This window comes from Sorex araneus, chromosome 8 (genome assembly GCF_027595985.1).
Source record: "Sorex araneus isolate mSorAra2 chromosome 8, mSorAra2.pri, whole genome shotgun sequence".
Lineage (NCBI taxonomy): Eukaryota > Metazoa > Chordata > Mammalia > Eulipotyphla > Soricidae > Sorex > Sorex araneus.
The window spans coordinates 49980452-50002571 of NC_073309.1; the positions used below are offsets into that span (position 1 = coordinate 49980452).

The 22120-nt window shown below is 50.9% G+C and overlaps 1 protein-coding gene across 1 annotated transcript in view; it reads left to right on the forward strand.

Moving 5' to 3' along the window:
- Positions 1–22120, forward strand: part of ARHGAP35 (Rho GTPase activating protein 35) — an 87312-nt gene that overhangs the window by 15668 nt on the left and 49524 nt on the right. The gene's annotated exons all lie outside the window — the stretch shown is intronic.

A 22120-nucleotide genomic window follows, 5' to 3' on the forward strand; every position in this document is an offset into this window, starting at 1 on the left:
TGGGTTTTTAACAGACTTGTTCTTGCATTTCAGGTCCCAAGGGCCCAATTTAGGAAAGCAGTTTGTTTTAAAATCTTCTGGTTATGTAATGTTTTCTTTACCCATCTATGTAAACTAACCTTCTTTTGCCATCAGAGGTAGTGTGTGGGTTGTTTGAAATCTGTTCTTCAGGAAACTGCTCAACAGGTAACTGTGGATGTGTGTGACACCAGGTGGGAACTCGGCTGCTCTGGTACAGCTCCTGCTTTGAGTTTCTTGCATTCTTGTTGGGACAGGTAGAACATCCTGCCTTAGTTTTTAAATTTTTGGGGTTTTGGGCCATGCAATGCTCAGTGGCTACTTCTCCTGGCAGTGCATGGGAAACCTTATGGGATACTGGGGATCGAACTGTTTTTGGCCTCTTGCAGGGCAAACGTCCTCCTCGCGCTGTACTATCAAGTCCTTCTCCATCCTGCAGGGCAGAATAACATCGATCAGGGAATGATGAGACTTGGCTTATACTGAAGCCATCTCCTCTGGGTTCAGTTGCCCCATGTCGGGGGGTTGGCTTCTACAAAACAAAGTGGCTGATGAGTTCGGGTGCCCTCCAGGTATACCCATGTGACCTGAGACAGTTTGTTAGCACTGGTTTGACCTTGCAGGTCTGTGGGGCCCTAGGGGTGAGGGTGGCTGGGCGAGCAGGGTGCTGTCACGAGTGTGTGCTGGATTTCATTCCTGCCGGACAGAGGATCTGTGGCGTTCATGAAATTCTCAAAGGAACCCCTGACCCAAGAATGGTCAGAACCCCAGGGTTTAGGGTTACACTGAGACCTAGGGCCTCTGTAACCCTTTGATCACTGTTTGCTCTTGGGCATTGCGCTTTGTTTTCCCTGATGCATATTTTAGAGGCACCCCTGATGCTCCACATGAAAATTTTCTTTTTTGTTTTTTGTGTCACACTCAGTGATGTGCAGAGGTTTCTCCTGGCTCTGCACTCAGGAATTTCTCCTAGCGATGCTCAGATCTATATGGGGTGCTGGGGGTTGAACCCGGGTTGGCTCTGTGCAAGGCAAATAAATGCCCTTCATGCCCTACTATTGCTCCAGCCCAACCTCTACATGAACATTTAAGGGAAGAGTGTGTCAAATGTTTATTGAGTATCTGGGGGAGGGGGGTGGGAGTGGGGACTGGCCTCCCAAGCAGTGCTTCTAGAGGACTGGGCGCCCTACCTATGATTCTCGGCCCTCAGGCTGGTAGTTCAATGAAAGGGCCCAAGGAGGCACTGCCCGGCCTCCATGGTGGTACTGGAGGTTCCCCAGGGTTTCCCCCAGCCAGGCTCGGGGCACCATGGAAGGGAACCTGGGTTGGGCCATTGCAGGGCATGTGCCTTAATGCTGCAGTATCTCCCAGCCCCAACGTGTGTTTGGAATCTTGATATTCTGGCTCTGAAGGCTTTAGTCTTCCATTGTTTTGTAAAAAAAGTTTTTATTCTGAGAAAATGGTTACTGCTGTAAAATGTAAAATGTAAAAATGACTAGGTCTTGGCAAGATAGTGCAGTAGATAAGTTGGCTGCCTTGCAAGCAACTGACCCCCATTCGTTCAGCTCCCCTTATGGTCCCCCAGCATTGCCAGGAGTAATCCTGGGAACAACTTTGGTGTGGCCCCAAAACAAAACAAAACAAAAATGACTAGGTCCTGGGGCCTGAGAGGTAATAGAGGGGTTAAAGTGCTTGCCTTGCATACAGCCAACCCTGGTTTTATCCCGGGCACCTCATAGTGTCCCCTGAGCACCACAAGGAGTAGTGACTAAGCACCTCTATGTGTGGTCAAACTACCCTCCCTCCTACCAAAAAACAAAAACATAAAACAAACCCAAAAAGGTTGGGGGGAAAAAAGAAAATAACTAGGTCCTGGCCCCAAGGAGGCTTTTGATGATACATACAGAATTGCTCTGTTGATACACAGTTGGTACTGATGATACCCAATAATCATTTTTTTTTTTTTTGCTTTTTGGGTCACACCCAGCAATGCACAGGGGTTACTCCTGGTTCTACACTCAGGAATTACCCCTGGCGGTGCTCAGGGGACCATATGGGATGCTGGGATTCGAACCTGGGTCAGCCTGGGTTGGCCGCGTGCAAGGCAAGCGCCCTACCCGCTGTGCTATTGCTCCAGCCCCCCAATAATCATTTGTATGTTGTATAAGTAATATAAATGTTTTAAAATGATAGTTGGGAGCATGCTCAGCAAGAGACTGCTTGTCTTTTTCTTTGGGGAGGGGGTCACACCTGCAGTGCTCAGGACTTACTCCTGGCTCTGCTCAGGCTCACTCCCGGCAGTGCTGGGGGTACCTTGTGTTGTGCCAGGAATTGAACCTGGGTTGGGCGCATGCAAGGCAAGCGCCTTCCCAGCTGTCCTGTGATGCCAGCCCTCTAGAGCACTTGTCTTGTATGTGAAGCCGTGAGTCCAAACCCTGGGCCTGACACAAAAGAAGCACAGTTCAGCTCAGCATTTGCTCAGGGCGGGTCAGGTGTGGCTCGGTGCTGAGGCACTTGTCTTGCATACGTCAGACCTGGGTTCAATTCCTGGCCCCGGGGAGGTAAAAGACGTAGTCTTACGGGAACAGCTCTTGGAGTGGCCTTTCGACAGTGTCGCAGGGCCAGGGCGTGCGTGTGCAGGAGCCGTGTGGGCGAGGTGTCCTGACTTGTCGCGCTGATTGATCTCATCCCCTTGTTGAGGTGTGGTGATCCTCTCATTGGCAGGTGTAGCCCTTGCAGGGCTTGGGACCTTTGCTAAGCTGAAGAGGTCCGGTTGAAACCTGGCAGTTATCAGGGCCCCAACTTGGACACATTTTCTGCACGGTGCCCTTACAGAAATTGAAGTCCTGGTCCTCAGCCTGCGCACCGAGCTGCGTGGTTCCCTTTGCCCTTCACCGCTCAGCAGCTATTTACGGCATATTCCAAGGGGGTGTGGGGCTGTCCCAGACCCTTGGACCTGCCTGTTGACTTATTAGTAGGAAATGGCAACGACTTTTGATCTCTCCCCATGATCAATATGGTGACAAGGTCTCCTCTTCTGGGAGGCAGTCGAGCTGGGCTTCTAGAGTCAGGACTTCTGAGTTCCAGACCCAGCTATGCCCTCTGCCCTGTGGCTTCTGTCTCCTCCGTATGGGCCTGTGAGGGGGTGCTGCGTATTGGCAGCAGGTGGGAAAGTGCCTGAATTTTGTGCTCTAACAGTGGTCAGTGTGGCGCTCTGAGAGCAGCCTGAATGTGGAGAATGGATCTTCATAGTTCTCATTGCTTCTAGACACAGTGGCTGAATCTTTCAGAAAGAGGCAAGTGGTCTAGTCATCGCGAACAAAAACCAGAGGGACCAGAGTGACAGACAGTACAGCAGGGAGGGCCCTGGCCTACCACACTATTGACCGGGGTTCATCCCCAACACCCACATGGTCCCTCAGCACCTCCAGGAGTGAACTCTGAGTGCAGAACCAGGAGAAAGCCCCAAATACTCTGGGTGTGGCCCCCCAGATTGTGGAGAAAACAAAACAAAAACCAGTAGGTAGGGGCAAAGTTTCTAAGTCTGGGATTCTTAAATTTTGTGCATGATTTTGCGGGAGAGGATTGGCATTTTTTGGAGCTTGTTAAGGAACTCCTTGATGACCCACAGCTGAAGACTTGGCTGATTGAGCGAGATTGTTCATGGGGCTGGGGTGCAGGCTTGGTGTGCTGGGGAAGCGTACGATGCCCTGCTTGGAAGAACACTGGCGTATCAAGAGCTGTGTTCCCCAAACAGAAAGGATTGGCTAACTGACAGGTGTGCGGGTCCGGGCCACAACTGTGCCCTTGATTCTGCAGTTGAGCACTCTGGTAAGGTAACACCGAGACCGCTTTTCCAAATAGAACATACTGAGGGGCTGGAGAGATCCTATGGTGGGGAGGGGGCTTACTTTACTTGTGGCCGACCTGGGTTCAATCCCTGGCACCCCATAGGGTCCCCTGAGCAATGCAAAGAGTAATTCCTGAGTACAGAGACAGGAGGAACCCCTAAGCACTGCCGGGTGTATCCCCAAAAGCAAAAAAAGAATAAAAGTTGAAAATTGATGAGCTCTTAAGTTCTTAGTTTTTGGTTGGTAGAGGGTGTGTGTTGAGGAAAATCAGACTTCTCTACTGATTTGAGTTGATTATTTTTTGTAAATTTTAATCAGAGATTCAGGGAGTACTTGTTTCCCAGGTGTTTCCAACTTGTGGTTAGGCTGAGTATTTTTAAGCACAACCTCTTGCTCTTACAATTGACCCCTGTGCCCTCAAACAAAGAGCAAGTGATGCAATTAGTGTGCAATCCATGGCTAGCGGACTCAAGAAAGATTATCTTTGCACAGTTTGGAAGCTCCTGGATGAAGTCAGGCTGCCCTTAGATTGGACAAATTTATGAAAAATGACCGCTAAAGTGATATTCTGGCTCTGAGGTTAGGTTTGCTTTTGTTTGGGCCACACAGGTGATGTGAGTAGCGGGCAGAGCTCCAGCTCGGCTCTCTACCGAGGAGACAGCCCGGTTTCACACACACACCAGTGCTGAACCTCGTCCATGTCCCCCAAAGGACTACGTTGTGTTGTTTGTTTTGGGTTCACACCTGGCAGTGCTCAGGTCTAATTCATGGTTCTGCACTCAGGGATCACTCCTGGCGGACTTGAGGGACATACCGGATACTGGGGACCAAACCCAGCTGCCAGCACCTGCCCCTCTACTAATGCTTGGGTCCACCCTCAGCAGGCTTCATTGAAGAGCAAGACTGAAAGCGTTTTTTCTCCCTGTAAACTTGCAGCTTCAGAACTAAAGAAAGGTGCAAGTCATCATTTCCTCATATTTTATTGCTCAGACAACTGCCAGGATACTTACTAATTGCCAATTAGTGAGGTTTCCAGGTTTTCATTTTTCATCAGATTTCTGGTTGGCTCAAACTGTGGCAGGGAAATACCTGTGGTGGGTGGGTGGCTGGAGCCCCTCTGACCTCAGGCTCTATCTGAGGCTGCTGTGTGATTGCACCCCGGGCTCCGGGGCAGTGAAGTGTGGGGTTCACATTTGCCTCTAGGTAGTTAAGGGACTGATGAAAGTATGTGGGTCCCCATGACCCGTTAAGTTCTCTCCAGGAAGCTGGAGCCTCACGCTATATGTGCACACTTGTCCTTGCAGTGGAGCTGCTCGAGGTGTAGCCCAGTACGTAAGCCTCTGAGGTGGTCACTGAGAGGGATTCGGAGCTGGGGAACTCTGGTGCCCTCACTGACTTTTCTGGGTCTGGTTCCTCCTGTAAAATGGGGTTTTCACTCAGTAGAACCTGCTGGTTGTATGAGGGTACTGATGGAAGGTGAGTCATGCATTGGGGCTCTCTGGCTGGGCGGGTGATGGTCTGTGGCTGTGCATCTCCCCAGAGCAACAGCCGCCGGGTGTGAGTGTGCATGGCATGTGAGAGCCTCTGCTGGTGTGTTGTGCATGGGGCCAGAGTGCCCTCCCCCCCCTTAAGACAGATCCACATTAGACCTGAAGTGCCCACTTCATTATCAGAGAAGGATGAAATTATTTTCCGAGGCACATTTTTGTTTCCTCCTAGGCATTGGGAACTTTTTTTTTAAATCTCTGTAGCATTCAGTAGATCTTATATTAGCAGAAGTTGCCTCTGGAAGGTTTTCAGTCAGGACTGTTATTTCAGAAATGCTAGTGGGGCTGGGGGACATGGTTTCCTAGGGTAGGGCAGTGAGAAGTGGGCACAGGCCAGTCATTGAAAGGGTTCTGACTGATACAGCGTTCACGTTTGTTGAGTTCAGGGTAGGACAGTGATGTGGAAAGTAAGTCCAGACCGGTCAGTTGGCCCCACGTTGGGCTGGGAGAACGGAGAGTTTGCATCTTCTCTTCATGGGAAACATGGTCAGTAGATCCCCGGTGCTGAGGGGCCATTGGGGGGGGGGGCAGGAGGGCGTAGGCAGTGAGTGGCCTGTGGACTGCTGCTGGACATCAAGTGTTAAAAGCTTGAAATCTACTGGTTTGAAGAATTGTTGACCTCCAAGGTTAGCAGTTTTTACTTTGCTTAAAAAAGTTAGGCTCCCAGGCTTCGTCTGGCTCCATGTCTGTCCTCCTCCTGAATTGATAGAATGAACTTAAGGACAGTGTCCCAGCTGTCGGGCCGGGGCAGTGGCTCCGTGCTAGGCACCGGCATGTCCTGTACCTGAGTGGGCTTGGAGCAGGCAGGAGCTGACCGTCCACTCTGCTCTCCATGGCCTCCTTCACGCCCCTGAGCCATGGCTGTTATGGTTTGTCCCAGTTTCAAAGCAAGATCTGGAGCCCACCAGCCTAGCCCTCTCAGGAGCGTGGAGCTAGCTTGCCAGGTGCCAGGTGGCCATGGCACCTCGGAGGCAGGAATCCTGGCTCACCTGCGCCACTCTCCCCCTCTCCTCAGAGGCTGTCCTCCAGGGCTGAGAGGCCTTGGGATTCCTCCATGCTGTGCTTCGAGATGGGTGTTCATGGTGCTTTCGACAGCAGGAGTTTCAAGTTTCTACTGGTCATCACCTGGGCGCAGGGGGTAGGGAGGAGTCATAGGGGAAAGTACACAGAAGGCCTCTCCCTTTTTTTTTTTTTTTTTTGCTTTTTGGGTCACACCTGGCAATGCACAGGGGTTACTCCTGGCTCATGCACTCAGGAATCACTCTTGGTGGTGCTCAGGGAACCATATGGGATGCTGGGAATTGAACCCGGGTTGACCGCGTGCAAAGCAGACGCCCTACCCGCTGTGCTATCGCTCCAGGCCCAAGGCCTCTCCCTTTTCCACAAAAACCCAGAGGTGCAGACTTGGCTCTCAGAATTGAGGAAGTGGCTAGAGTGTAGGCTTTGGATGCGGGAAGCCGGATTCTATCCCTAGCACTGTGGGGTGGGACCCTAGAAGAGGTGAGGACCCCCCTGAGCATCATCAGGGTTGGTCTGTATCAGTGTGGGATTTGGTCCAAGCTCCTCCCCTTCCCCCATATAGTTGTATAGCTAGGCTGTATTTTATTATTGTGTTTTTATTTTGTTTTTTTGTGTGTGTGTGTCCACACCTGGCAGTACTCAAGCCTTATTTCTGGCTGTGCACTCAGGGATCACTCCTGGTGGGCTTAGGGGACTCTATGGTGTGTTGGGGACCAAATCCATGTCCTATCACTCAGGCCTAGACAGTACTTTGAGTGAACAGGTAGGTACACAGCCAGACTGGCATTCAGAAATTTAGAACTGAAAAGTCACATTAGAATTTACCTAGGGAAACATTTTCTAGGATTCTGTTTCACAGGTTTTCAAAAGAACTGGTCCCCAGACCAACAGTAAATCAAAAGAATTCTAGCTATCATTTTGCCATCTGACATTCCATCTTCCTTCTTAGGTGATACCCCATTTTTATTTCCTCCTCATGTCCTGTTGGTTCCATCAGTGGCCCGGTTTGGAAAGGAGAAATGCTGTGGCACCTGAAGGAGGGAGGCTCTCGGGCCAGGGGTTTGTGAGAGGAGCTGGAGGTGCTTGGAAGCTCAGAGGATGAGAGGGTGGCAGGGGAGCAGAGGGAAGCAGGGACTGCTGCTCCTCTTTAAGGTTGGTGTCACAGCCCAGCGCAGGTGGCCAGCACCCCACTGGCATGTGCATATGCCTGCCGCCGTGCCTGGCCTAGGGCTGGTATGGAGCCTTGTAGCCTGCTTCCTGCCATCTCATCACTAGCCGTTGGCTGGATCCAGTGTGGCTACTGGCCCAGGAGTCTGGGAAGTGGAGTTCACCAGCTCTGAGTCCTGAGGTCACAGAAGATCACGCAGGGGCCCAGGGCTGTGACTGCGTGGGTGAGCAGAGTTGCACTCTGGAGCAGGGCACAGGCGGACAGGTGCCCGGGGCTGTGCCCATGTGGGAGCAGGTGGCACCGTTGCCCAGGCTGTTCAGGAAACGGTTTGTCTGGGGCATGGAGTTCTTACCAAAAGAGAGGGAGAAGGGAAAACAGGGGAGGGGAGGGCAGGTTGGAATTGGGGGATGGACATGGTCCCGAGTACATGCTCTGGCCCGGGAGAGACTAAGGCCCCCAAGCCCACAATAAATAAATATTGTTCATTTTTTTAATGTTAATGTCCCATACCTGAAGGAGAGAAAGTCTTAGGACCAGGACATTAATAATGATAATAAAATAAAATATTCATCATCATCATCCTGTTGATCATCGAATTTCTCGAGCGGTCTCAGTAACGTCTCCATTCATCTTAGCCCTGAGATTTTAGAAGCCTCTCTTTACTCGTCCATTCCAATGGTGCCACATTGGAGGCTCTTTCAGGGTCAGGGGAATGAGACCCATCATTGTTACTGGTTTTGGCATATGAATACGCCATGGGGAGTTTGTGAGGCTCTCCCATGTGGGCAGGAAGCTCTCGGTAGCTTGCCAGGTTCTCCCAGACGGAGAACTAGGCAAAAAAAGATGTCACACAGCCACAAAGTGGCCACACGCTTCCAGGAGCTTGGTAAAATAAAATATTAATAAATGAAAAAAGTACAGCTATCATTCTTTTGCTATCTTATATTTCATCTTCTTTTTTAACTCTTTTTTTTTTCTTTTTGGGTCACACCTGGCAATGCACAGGGGTTACTCCTGGCTCTGCACTCAGGAATCACCCCTGGTGGTGCTCAGGGGACCATATGGGATGCTGGGAATCGAACCCGGGTCAGCCGTGTGCAAGGCAAACGCCCTACCCGCTGTGCTATTGCTCCAGCCCCTTTTCTTTAACTCTTGCCCCCATTTTGATTTCCTCATATTTCTGTGCTGTTTCCTGGTCTAAAGTGATGAGCTTTGTCATGATTTCTTTCCTTGCTAGAACATGAGAGCAAAGAAAGTTTCTTGCCTTTGCTCATGAGCATTTCATGGCCTAAGGGGGTCTTTGGTGGTGTGGGGGGAAGGAGCTGCACTTGAACCCTCATCCTCAGGACCAGTCTTCTGGCACAGCAGGAGAGGGCAACCCAGTGGGACAAAGAATTAAGGTTTTCTGATCATTTTCTTCGTGTTGATTATGGTCCCTGAAAGGTCTTTGTTGTTAATTTTTTGTGTTTTTACCTCTCTGAGGCTTTCTGACAGTTACGTGCTATGTCTGACTCTCTGTCTCATGTTTTGGTCTCCCTGGCAGTGCTCAGGGGTCTGGGACCATTCCTGATAACACTTGTCCAAACAGGCCTTTGATGCAGTGGGGTTGGAGGCTGCCAGGTCCCTGTTGGCTGTGTAGGACAGGTGCCTCTCAACCCTGGGCCCCACTGTGCTCAGAGAGCCTGGGGGCTCTCTCGGCAGTTCGCGGCCATCCACACCAGATGACTCACAGCTGAGGTCCCAGGAGCAGTGCTGCCTACACCCTGCAGTGCTGGGAGCCGTAGGGGGCACACCCAGAAATTTGGTGCCGGGGATTGAACTCAGGTCCTAACTTTCTCTGACCCCTTTTACAATTAATTTTCCGGGGCCAGGAGAAATAGTACTGTGGGCAGGGAGCTTGCCTTGCATGTGGCAACCCAGGTTTGATCCTGGCACTCCGTATGGTCTCCCCGAGCTAACCAGAAGTGAGCCCTGAGAATAGAACCAGGAATGAGCCTTGAGCATCACCAGGTGTGAATCCTTCCAGTAATAATTCCCTCATCCTTTCCCTTGTTGCCTCTGTTGTAGTAGCCAGAGATCATGCAACTATGCTACTGGCTGTGCTTACGCACTCGGGCCTTGAACTTGTCAGGGGTGGCTCCTGTTGGTTGGATTCGATCCTCAGCACACCCCAGGTGGTCCTCAGAACATCGCCAAGAGTGATCCCTGGGTGCAGGGCCAGGAGCGAGCCCAAGCACCGCTACATGTGGCTCAAGCCCCTCCACCTCCATATAAATCTAAAAGCTTTATTTATTTTTAGTTATTTTTGGACCATACTTGGTGGTACTCAGGGGCTATTTCTGGCTTTGTTCTGGAGACACTGTGCCTGGGGGCCCATAGGTGGTGCCAGAAATCCAACCAGGTTGGCAGTGTGCAAGGCAAGCACCTTACTCCTGTTCCGTATCTCTGACCCGCTTGTTGGGCTTCAGATCGAGATGGCATTGGCACATAGAGATATGTGTGATTTAATGTTTGTATTGTTGCAGAGTGATTCCGATATGTGTGACTGACATCTGTCACCTTCATCATATGTTTGTTTTTCTGATGGGAACTTTTGGAAAGTTCCAAAACACAACAAAGGGTTTAGTCACTTCGCGATGTACGTCATGTCCCCAGGACAGACTTCAGAACATGAGGTTTGTCCCTTTGCTCACCTCTACCCAGGTACTCACCTGCCCTTCATTCCCATGGGCTTCTTACCTCTCTCCCTGCACTCTGCGGCTTACTTCCTCTGTGCTGTTTCGTAGTCTAAAGGGATGTGCTTTGTCATGGCTTCTTTCCTTGCTAGAATGGGAGGGCAAAGATATTTCTCTTCTTTGCTTGTTGCCATATGCCCAGTCCCTGCTGCATTGCCGACACATACAGTTCAGAAACTCTGTCCCTGTTTGATGAATAGTAGAACAAAGGACTGAGGCTTTCCAAGGGACCGGAAGAAGGCAGTAGTGGCTAGTGAGAAAAAGGTAGAATGGAGTGATGAGCTCACATTGGGGCTCAGCTTCATGGTAGGAATTTGGGGTTTTAGTAGAAGTGCAAATTGAAGGTTGGAGTGGAGGTGGCCATGACCAGATCTTTTAAGTGTAAAGGTAATTTGTAGGGCCAGAGAACTCAAATATTCAAGCTCATGCCTGGTGTGTATGAGGTTTTAAGTTTGGTCCCCTATACCACGTGATAGCCCTGGTGACTCCCAGGCATGACTGGAGGTAGTTTCTTAGAAACACAGGGGGGAGGAGATGGGGTTCAGAGAGCCAGTACAGGGGACTGGAGCGATAGCATAGCGGGTAGGGCGTTTGCCTTACATGCGGCCGACCCGGGTTCAAATCCCAGCATCCCATATGGTCCCCTGAGCACCACCAGGAGTAATTCCTGAGTGCAGAGCCAGGAGTAACCCCTGTGCATTGTCAGGTGTGACCCAAAAGGCAAAAAAAAAAAAAAAAAAACAAGAGAGCCAGTACAGTGGGCAGAGCTTTTGCCTTGCATGCACTGACCTGGGTTCAATCCCTGGCACCACATACATTCCCCGGAGCTAACCTGAGCACCACTATGTGTGACTCCCTCAAGCGAAAAGAGGAAAGAAAGACCAGGAGTGGGTGAGAGTGTTCCTCGGGCCCGAGAGCAGGCTCTGCGTGCCATCATGCATGGCTGCCCGAGCACTGCAGGCAGGCAGTGTTTGGAAGGGTGTGGGGCTATGGCCATTTTCTGGCAGCAGCAGGCCTGTACTCTGCTGTGCAGTGGCTCAGGACATCCAGGGGCAGGTACTGCACCGTTTCGGTGGGCTCAGACCTGCGTGCACTCAGTACTCCCTACCCCTTCCTACCTCCTGATAACCCCAGGAACCTGCCTGCTGCATCTTGACTCACGTGTGTCTGCTGGCGCCTCCCTGGCCCCGCCAACCTAATTTGGGCAACTGTCCAGACTGCTTGGCTACACCCCAACTAACAGGACAGGACTATCACCTTCCCCAGGGTCCATGGAATAACTTGCTGGCGCGGTTAGTGACTTTTGAAACTTTGATCTTTGCTACTTGACCTTGCTACTTTGAGCTTATTTATCCTGGTGCTTCGCCCTGGAGAGCTCTGGCTGGTTCTGGTGACTTGGTGGCAGTGTGATCTTTCCGGTGCCCTTTGCTTTGCCCAGGGCTTGTTTCTGTCTCCTGACAGGGCAGGGCAGCCCTTGGCAAAGGTTGCTTTGGAGGACTAGCAGGTACTTAGCATTCTTGGCATTCCTGGGGTTCTGGCCTGGATATTGGTAGTGTTATTATTTTTAAGTTCTTAGCACAGATGGCCTTTAATTAGGAGAAAGCCCCCATGACAGCCTGACTCCTCATGAAATTGAGCTCACTGTGTGAGGACAGGGCATGCTGAGGACTCCATCAGATTCCATGGAGCTGTGGTGGACCCGGAACAGGCCGAGGGGATCCCATCCAGGCCTGGGCTCTGCTCTGTTGCTGCGGAATGTGGACCCACGGCTTTCAGCTGCAGTCACTCTTTGATGGCTCCTGAGGCTTCAAGTGGTCATGATTGAACTGGTTGAGTGGAGCTCATTAGCCTAGGAATTTTTCTTCCCCTGTTTCTTTGCAGTGCCCAGGAGGACCAGACCCAGGCTCCTGCACGCCAGGCGTCCACTTTAGCCTTAAGTCACATCTTTGTCCTCTATCCCCAGCTTTTTGGACCTCTCTCACCACAGCCAGCCATGATCCTTATTTTAATCACGACTTTTGAAGTGGCCCACACTATTTGATTTTTTTGTTTGTTTGTTTTTCTTTTTGGGTCACACCTGGCGATACACAGAGGTTACTCCTGCCTCATGCACTCAGGAATTACTCCTGGCAGTGCTCAGGGGACCATATGGGATCCTGGGAATCAAACCCGGGTCGGCCACGTGCAAGGCAAATACCCTACCCGCTGTGCTATCACTCCAGTCCCCTATTTGATGTTTTAAATAAGATGGTTGGGGTATAAGTAGAATCAAAGACTAAAATCCCCCCTCCATTAATAATTAAAAAAAAAAAAACACCAAAACCAGCAACAATAAAAATTTTTTGTGGGGGGGGGGACTTTTTGGGTCACATCTGGCGATGTTTAGGGGTCACTCCTGGCTCTGTACTCAGGAATTACTCCTGGCGGTGCTCAGGGGACCAAATGGGATGCAAGGCAAATGCCCTACCCACTGTAATCAGCAGCAGTAGAAAGATCTTGCCTTATTCTGTTGGGTGTGATTTTATTTTTTTGCGGGGCAAAGGGTGTTCAAGGGAGGTTTGAGGCCACACCCAACCAAGGTCTTATTCCTGGCTCTGCATTCAAGGATCATCACTGGTGGTAGGGTTAGGAAACCCTTTGGGGTGCCAGGGATCCAGCCCGAGCTGGCAGTGTGCCGGGCACACACCCTTCCCTCATACTATGGCTCTGAGCAGCCCTCTTGGGTGCAATTCCTTTCTGGGTCATGGGCAGCTTGGGAGAATATGTATATCTGTGTGTGACCCGTGATGTGACGGTCCTGGAGCAGGGCCTGTGTGTGTGACGGGATGTCTGGGTACGAACCAGTTGTGTGAGTCGACATGCTGACACCTGCACCGTGCTCGAGGTTGGGAGGGCTGGGTGTGTGCTGGGCGGTAGAATCAAGCCCCTGACAGCTCACCCAGTGGGTTTCTAAGCAGAAGTTTCTTACTCTGAGCAAAATAACTGACTGCAGCAGGGGCGAGGGGGTGGGGCAGGTGAGTGGTCTGAGGAACTGGGCAGGTATGTGGAAGTGAAGAGGCTACTTTGATTTCCCCTTAGTTCACCCCCCAGATGCTTTTTCTTATGCAGACTGTAATCATTTTGGCTGCACTTAAGTTTTCTCTCTTGGTTCCCTTCCCCTTTGTTTCATTGGTTTTGTTTTGGGGTCTGCCCAAAGGTTCTAAGGGGCTATTTCCAGCTCTGCTCAGGAGTGACCCCTGGGGGCGCTGGGGGGCCATATGCTGGGCTCAAAACAGGGTGGTCTACATGTGGGGCAGTGCCTTGCCTTGTGCTAGCTCTGTTCCTTTTCCCTTACAGTTTTAGATTTATTGGTTTTTGGGCCACACTGGCAGTTCTTAGGGCTTGGTCCTGGCCCTGTGCTGAGGGATCACTCATAGGGGGACTCAGGGGACTGTATGGGGGTGCTGGGCACTCAACTCAGGTCCACTGCATGCAGATCAAGCACCATCCCTGCTGTGCTGTTGCTCCAGGCCCTGCTGATAAGTTTTTACAGTGAAGGTGCACTTTCCTGTCCCGTCCTTTGTGAAGTGAGTAGAAACTGGCAGCACTTGCTTGTTGGACGTGGGTCATTAGACTCGCTGAAGCGAAGTTGCCGTGAAATAGCTCCAGAGCTGCGTGCTTCTGGGGAGTGACCAGCGGGGTCAGTGGAGCCTTCAGCAGGCCCCGGGCCGGGCTGCGCACTAGAGTGGAGGATGGTGCGTGGCCATGACAGGGGAACATGGGTTTGATCTCTTGAACTCTGTGCCGCGGCTCCCTGAACTGCAGCCAACTGTATGAGGCCAGGGTGGAGCTGCAGTCACGGGAGAGTGGGCCAGGCCCAAGATACGCCATGACTCACTCATCACCAGCCCAGGGCTTTCGAAGGAACGCTGGTGCAACTCAGTTACTCCTCTGGTCCCCTCTGGAAGGGACAGTTGGTCAGGTGGCTACTGAGAGAATATCATGGAGGGAGCGTCTGAGAGCAGAGGTCACTTGTGGAATAGAGCTCAGTGGTTAGAGAACATGCCTTGCTGGTGTGAAGCCTTGTACACCTCCCCCTCTGCACATACACACCACCACCACACACAGTAATCCCTGAAGTCACACGCGCACACACAGAAACATGCGATTAAGTTCCTTAGAGGATCACAGGGGCTAGTTTTGAGCTCCCCAAGAGGACATGCTTACCCACTTCGCAGTTGATATTGATATGGGTGACAGATTTGGAGGTTGCAGGAAGGTGTGGTGCATGCTCATGGTGGGGGGCAGGGGGCGCGTGCTGTATGAAGGGATACTTACTGGACCAAGGGGCCTTTTCACACCCAGACCTTCCACGTCACTGTTTGGGCTTCAGCTCCGTTAGCTGCTCTCTGGCCCGGAGCGTCCTTGTGTCTGTGGAATCTGTCTCCCATGCATGGCTCACATGGGCCCCACTGGACATTGCCAGTTCTTTCAGCTCTTACTCTCCAGGGAAACCCCAGGGATCATTTTCAGATGGGCCCGTTTTCTTCTGAGTTGCAGCTGACTTCTCTTCCCTTTCCCCGTGGCAGCCTCCCCTCACAGGGACACAGTGGGGCCGCGGGTGGCAGCCTGTGAAGGAAGTGCTGGCCTGGAGTCTTTGTTCATCATCAGTGCTGCTCACTCTGCAGCTCTGGGGCTCCTGGGGACGTCATTCCCCTGCCCACTGTGCCTCAGCTGTCCTGCCTGCATGCTCTTGTTCTCACGGTGAGGCATGCAATAGGGAGTGTGTGGACTGCAGCAGAGACTGCACCAGTCATTCTTGGTCTCGAAGACCCCAGAGTATGATAGGCCCTGCAGATGGATGCCCTTCTGCGCGGTGGGGAGACAGAGCTGAGATGCAGGGTAATAAGCGAGAGGACTCTGGATCAGCTCAAGCCACCTCTTACTGGCTGAACTCGGTTCACCCTCTGTCCAATGGTCCCCAGTCTGGGAGGGCCTTGATTGAGGAGGGGACAGAGTGGGGGACAGATTGGAAGCTGATTTTTTTTGTTGGTTGGTTTGTTGGATCTTGGGCCACACCAGGCAGTATTCAGGGGTTGTTCTTGGCTCTCAGGGATCACTCATGATGGGCTCAGGGGACCATATTTGGTGCTAGGGCTTAAACCCATGTTGACTGCATGTAAGGCAAAGGCCCTACCCGTTGTACTTCTATTGCTTGGATTTTGTATCACTCCTGGCTCTGTACTTAGGGATCACTCCTGGCAGGATTTGGGAACCCCTATGCAGTGGCAGGGATTGAAACCTGGTTGGGTTGGTATGTACAAGGCAAGTAAGTGCCTCCCCTGTATTATATCTCTGACCCAATATAATGTTTTCTGAACTAATATATAAATCACTTAAAATGTGGCACCCTGGAGGCTGGAGCAATAGTACAGCAGGTAGGGCATTTGCCTTGCATGCGGCCGACCCAGGTTCGATTCCCAGCATCCCATATGGTCCCCTGAGCACCGCCAGGAGTAACTCCTGAGTGCAGAGCCAGGAGTAACCCCTGTGCATCGCTGGGTCTGGCCCAAAAAGAAAAAAAAAAGTGGCACCCCGATGTATAAAATAAGCCCGTTATATATGTTCTGTTTTAAGGCTGGGAGGTCAGATGAATCCTCAGCCTTCCGCATGGCCTCAGAGAATGGCTGCTTCCATTTGGGCTCACTGTGCCCCCAGAAGCAAACCCTCGCTCCCTTGGTTAGCGGTGCAAGCACATGTCTTCATTGCTCAGAATTGTACCCTCTTAACCAACTGTAGTCAGAGTGATCCCTAAGCATAGGGCCATTAATTAAGTCGTAGGCATAGCTGGTTCTCACCCCAGACCACCCCCCATCACCCCCCAAAAAAAGGTAGAATAGGAGTTCTGCTTGTGTGATTCTGGCCTTATCTTGGAGTAGGAACCAATACATTTTTTCTCTCCAAATATTAAAGTGATAAATATTTGAACAAGAAATGTTTTTCGTGCTTGTCATAAATAGTGCCTACACATGTCAACTTTTCATTCAGAAAATCCAGTTTGTTATATGTTCATCTCTAGATAAAGATCACAGTAATTCCCCTTGATTAGCAGATTTTCAAATACTAGTTTGGCCCGGAAGGTCTGATTTGGGGCTGATTCCTAGCCCCTCCCGTAGTCAGCCTTATAGCTGTTCATTTTTCCTCATCTCGTATGTCTCTGTGTTTAAATTCATTTGAATCAAGTCGAGTATGTAAATGTGGAAATGGAGAAGATGAATTTGAGTATCGATTTTGCTTATGTAAATCCTGAAAGTTCTTTATGCTCTGGTTCTAGATTCTTTCCCACTGACATGTTCTGGGTGTTAAAGTGGGTTCTGTTTTGTTTCTGTGACACCATTTTCATTATTAGAGGTAATTAAGTAAAAGACAATCATATGTTCTTTTCTCTTAAGCGTTTATGCTGTGGTAAAAGTTTTACTACTTTCAGTAGCTCATGTTAGGCCTGGCATTTTATAGAACAATGCAAACGAGGAGTGAGAAATAATTGGAAATTACGGGCCGCCATTCTCTTGTCATCTCAATGCCACCAGGGGAGCAGAATTGTCAGACGCACTGCTGGGCAGCCTCACTTTCCCCAGTGGGCGGAGATGCCTGTGGCTCAGCTCGGGCCTCTGTCCACAAGTACTACAGGCTGTGTGGAGCCTGTTTTTCCTGCATATTCTCAGCATTTTTCATAGAGCTGCCTTTTCAAGAGAGGGAATTTTTCTTTTTATAAGTGTTTTGGGGCATACCCAGTGGAGCTCAGGGGTTTACTTCTGGCAGGGCTCGGGAGACTCTATGGGGTGCCCAGAATTGAACCTGGGTCAGCCACATACAAGGCAAGTGCTTTACCTGCTATGCTCTCGCTTGGGCCCCAAGGATGAGTTTTTCCGCTGAGAAGTTAGAAACAGACCAGGTCATCAGTGCTCAGAGAGAAGTGCTGTGATGACAGCAAGGGACTCGCCCAGCACTTCCGAGTCCAGTGTGGATGGGTTCGAGCACTGGGAGGTACGGGCATGTGGCTCGGCTGTGGCTGGCTGTGGGTTTGCCCAGCATCTCAGCTCCCTGGGCCACTGGTACTCAGGCTCAGGACAGGGCCTTCAGGTTTGAATTGGCCCTGGTTTCGCATTTCCTTCAGCATGGAATATTCTTACAGCTTATCAGAAATCCTGTTTTGTTGTTGTGTTTCTTAATATAGGTAATCCTGAGCAATTCTGCTGCCTCAGTGAGAAAGGGTTTTCCGCCTTGGGTTCTGCCTTTGTCTCTAGCTGCTCTGCTCAGATGGCTTGATTAGAGCTGGCCCAGAGCTCCCCTCGCCCCCGGAGGGAAGCGGCTGGGGATCAGGTTTAAGGAAGGACTTTGGCAGAAAAGCAGCCCCCTTCATTCATCAGGGGAATTTGATTTCATCCTGTGAATAATTGGCTTAGAAATTTTGTGTCTTTGGGATGGGCCTTAGAGACCTGTAAGCCCTGGAGCACGGGAGCTGTGTCTGGTGAGTAGCAGGGTGCTTGCTGCTGTCGGTGCGGGCAGCTGGGCTGGCAGAGGGCAGTGCGGGCTGGCGGAGTTCTGTGCGCAACACATGCTTCTCAGGTATGAGGCCCTTGGATCCTGTCCCTGGCCCCATCCTCCCCACCCCGTCTATCCCCACCCCCCCACCCCCCAAAGAAGGAACAAGGAACATAGTTCTGTTTTTTTCTACCCCGGAATCCAGAGGTTCCTTTGCCAAGGATTAGAGGAAAATTAATCAAGAGGCATTGAAAGGGACATTTGCAAAAAATGGTACATGAACTGTCCGAGAATCTGTCTTAGCTGCTCGCTAAGAGAGTGAGATAGTACAGCAGAGAGGGTGTTTGCCTTGTCCGTGTCCGACTTGGGTTCCATCCCCATATGGTCCCTTAATCTCCAGACACTGCTGGGTGTGTCCCCCTACCCCCAAAAAGAGTGTTCAGAGACCGAAACAAAATGAGACCTGCTGAGTCATCTGGTCCCAACCTCCTGAGTCAGTGTGCTGCGTCCTATACATTAGATTTTGGTGCCCTTTTAAATTCTGTTTAATTGCAGGGCAAGTGCAGTACCAAACTGTGGGGGTCATGTAAGATTTGCTTTAAAATAAATTTGTGGGGCTGGAGAAAGAGTGCAGGTAAGGGGTCATTAGTGGGAAAAAAAGTTTCAGATGCCCCGTGCAAGGTATGCACTCCAGCCCTTTGAGCGTCACTTAATAATATGAAATTGTTGTCAGTTTACAGATTGTTTAAATTCAGCTGTTCTGTAGACTAGGGCAAGGAAGCTTTTTCCATTCAGGACCCTTTTTGCCCCAGAAATGCAACCAGGGTGAACTTTACATTACACAGAGATATGTTACATGGTTTGTGACATGTGCTCCCGGGGCCGCCAGTTTCAGGAGTCACTGTGGAGAGTAGTCTGTCCTTAACAGAGCTTCTGTCTTGGTCTTCTGACCTATTTGGAAAATAATTCCTCTGGAAATTTCTCTATTATGGGGAGTGTTTCCCAGTCACAACTGCTCCTTTTACTATTCTTTTCTGTCCAGAAAACATTTTAACCAGCCGCGGATGGTCATTCATCGCTTCCAGAACCCATGTAGAAACATGAGGTGTTAGGTAGTAGGAGGTAGTAGGGAGAGTTGGGCAAAGCTCTTAGCTCTCAGTTACCATGCGTACTTTCATTCTGTGGTCCTGTTGGGATTCTGAAAAGATTATTTAACGATTCCTTGCAAACATCGTCCTATTTTCTTGCTATATGCTTACATAATCATCATAGTGTCATGCCATTGGTTCCGTGTCCCTGGTGGCCCGAAACTGAACGTGTTTTCAGACTTTGTGGATCAGGCTTATGAGAGGTCAGGAGGCCGGTCTTAGCGCTGGCTCCTGGGGAGAATTGTGTGTTGGCTATCATGAGCCCAGAGCCTCGCAACATTTCCTCTCGGGTGGGGGCCAGGAAGGGGGGTTGGACAGGGAGGGAAATACACAGTGACATCTGTGCAGAGGGAATGCTCTAGTCCCAGCAAGGCTGCGTCCCAACAGATCCCTGTGCCGTCTTGGAGTGTCTTGTGTCTTGCATGCCGAGCAGATGGCCTCTTCCAGCGGTGGCAGGATGCTGTGTCTCGGTCAGATCATGGGGGCAGCCCTGGCAGTCTGGCGGCTGATTCTCAAAGCCCTCAGGTGCTTGCATTCTGTTCTAGTGCATTCTGTGTTTGTGAGAAGTGATGGCAAATCCCCTCGAATGTTTTTCCCTTTATGAAGTAGTTGACACGGCATAAAATTTGTTTCTGTGTTTCTGTATTTTTCCTTCAAAAACTCTGCCAAGTCAGAGATGAAAGGGTCACTGCTCCAGATGCTAGTTTCCTCACCCCTGGTCTCACGCCTCACTTCTGAAAGGGTCAAAATTGGCTGGCCAGCATGGACCCCAGAGCTTGCTGTTTAAGTCTCCTGGTTGCTGTCAGCCCCGCTCTTGGAAGGCGCCGCAGTCTTGGGTGTGCCCCACCTTCGACTTTCTCTCTCGCTGTGGTCTCCAGCTCGTCACTGTGTGACTCAGCTCATTCCTCCCCACCTACCTTGCAGAACAGTTGAACGTGCTTGTGACCAAGCACTTGGGGTTATTTCCTCTAACCAAATGTCTGAGGCATCTTTAGATTTCTAACAGTCTTTGTTTACCATGTAATTCAGCCCCAATTGAGGAGCTAGTAAAACTGCATTACCCAGACATCAAAGAGCAGCGGGGGTAACAGGAGCACCCGTTCGTTTGTCAGGGAACCTGTTTGGTTTCTAACAAGTGGGAAGTGCCCAGGTGGCCAAGCATTAACCGCTCTTGTGCCAGGCGAATTTCATGTCGCACAGCATTGACTGTGCCAGCCGACTGGCTGCATTCTGGGTTGGAAGCAACCACCCGCCTGTTTGTGTGGCTCTGTTTTGGCCTTTCCTGATACCCAGCGCTGAGGCAGTGAGCTCAATGGACGGTCATGCTGTTCAAGGGGCCCCTAAGCCTGGGTGCTCAGTGACTGCACATTTCTTTGATGAGGTTCAGGAGCAGGTTGGTGTTTTGTTTCCCTGTGATTTTGGTGACGTAGTTTTTCTACTTTTTGAAGAAGACTGTAATGAACCCACCTGCCAATAATGACAGCCAGCAGTCTCTGAACGAGGGAGCCCTATCACCAAGTTGCATTTCAACTTCATCGAGTAGGTGGTTGTGATTCCTCCCAGACCCTGGGAGGAGAGGTTGCTGGAGAGAGAATGCAACCTTGGCCTCCTTCAGCCTCCTCCTCACCTCTTCCTGGTTGGTCAGGCGCTGGCATACCTGAACCCCTGCATGGCTTGGAGTGAACCTGGCTGAATGCTCCACACACTGACAGGCAGATACTTGCTCTTGCCAGCATGTTCGGGGGGGGGGCAGGGGGGACACGCTGTGGCATTCACAGGTCTGTGGAATTTTCTCAGGCTCACCTGAAGAACTAGGGGATGGGGAAGGATTGGGCCGCTCCCTCCATTCCCTTTTGCTATTTAGGGGCCCGCCATTAGGTTCTTGGGAGGCAAGGGTTGTCAGTCCTTAGGATTCTTCCTTGGAAAATGGTCCAGGGGCAGGAGAGATTGTACAACGGGTGATGTACTTGCCCTCCAGTGCAGTTGATCCCCGTTTGATCCCAGCACCACATGTGGACCCCCAGGACTACCAGGGACATTCCTGCACACAGTCAGGAATAGACCCTGCCCAGAGTCCGGCAGTGTCATGTTCATGCTGGGAATCAAACCACCTGTATGGCTGCAGCCCGTGTGCTCTTGCCGAGCCCTTGACTGCCAGAATCCCTTTATCTCATCCCCTGTTCATAGTCCAGAGTTGACTATTGATCTCTGATGCCACTGATGACCCTCCCAGCCTACCCTGGGTACAGAATGGTCTAGAGCCTGCTAATGGCTCTGAGTCATGGTGTGCCCAGCCCACTGTCAGGACTGCTGATGTCGCCATTCTCAGCTCTCCTGACCTTGGTGGACCTTTCAGACCACAGCGCATGGCCCCTTGGAGCCTCATTCACCTAGAGTCTGTCGAGTGTCCATGTGCTTGGTTGGAATGTCAAGTGCAGTGATGTCAGGGCCTCCAGGAGAATCTCACTTCTTTTGTCACCTGAAGTGCGGTCCAGCATCTTTGCTGTGTGGTCTCTGGTCTTTCCTCCTGCCCTTTGGATCACTGAGTGGCCACAAGGTAAAGCCTCAGCTTAGGTGCCCAAAGGCAGAGTAGTGCTGAGGGCTCAGCTTTTTGCCCTGGACTCTTAATTCTTTTTTTTGTTCTTTTTTTGTTTGGGGGCGGGGGCACACACTGGTGATGCTCAGACTTGATTCCTGGTTCTATCTTCAGGGATCATTTGTGGTGGTACTCAGGGAACCACATGTGGTATGGGGGCTAAACACAGGTCAGCCATGTGCAGATAGGAGCTCTCTCTGGCCCATAGGCTCTAGTCCTTTGCTTAACTTTGTCGCTCTGATGCTCACATCACCACGGAAGGGGAGCTGGGCATGTGTCCTCGGTGCTGCTGGCATTCTTCCAGCCACTTGCCTTAAGCGCCCCATCTTCTCAGTCACCTGTCTCCCTCCATCCGGTGCTATTTGCACCTCTCTGAGTGACCGTGCCCGTTGATCTTATTTACTCATGTCTCCACTCAGCATAAGGCCTGTGACATTGGATGTTTATTGCTCTTAAATACTGTTGAGTAATAAACTCGGTTTTCCTACGGCTCAGTGATGAGGATTGCATTTT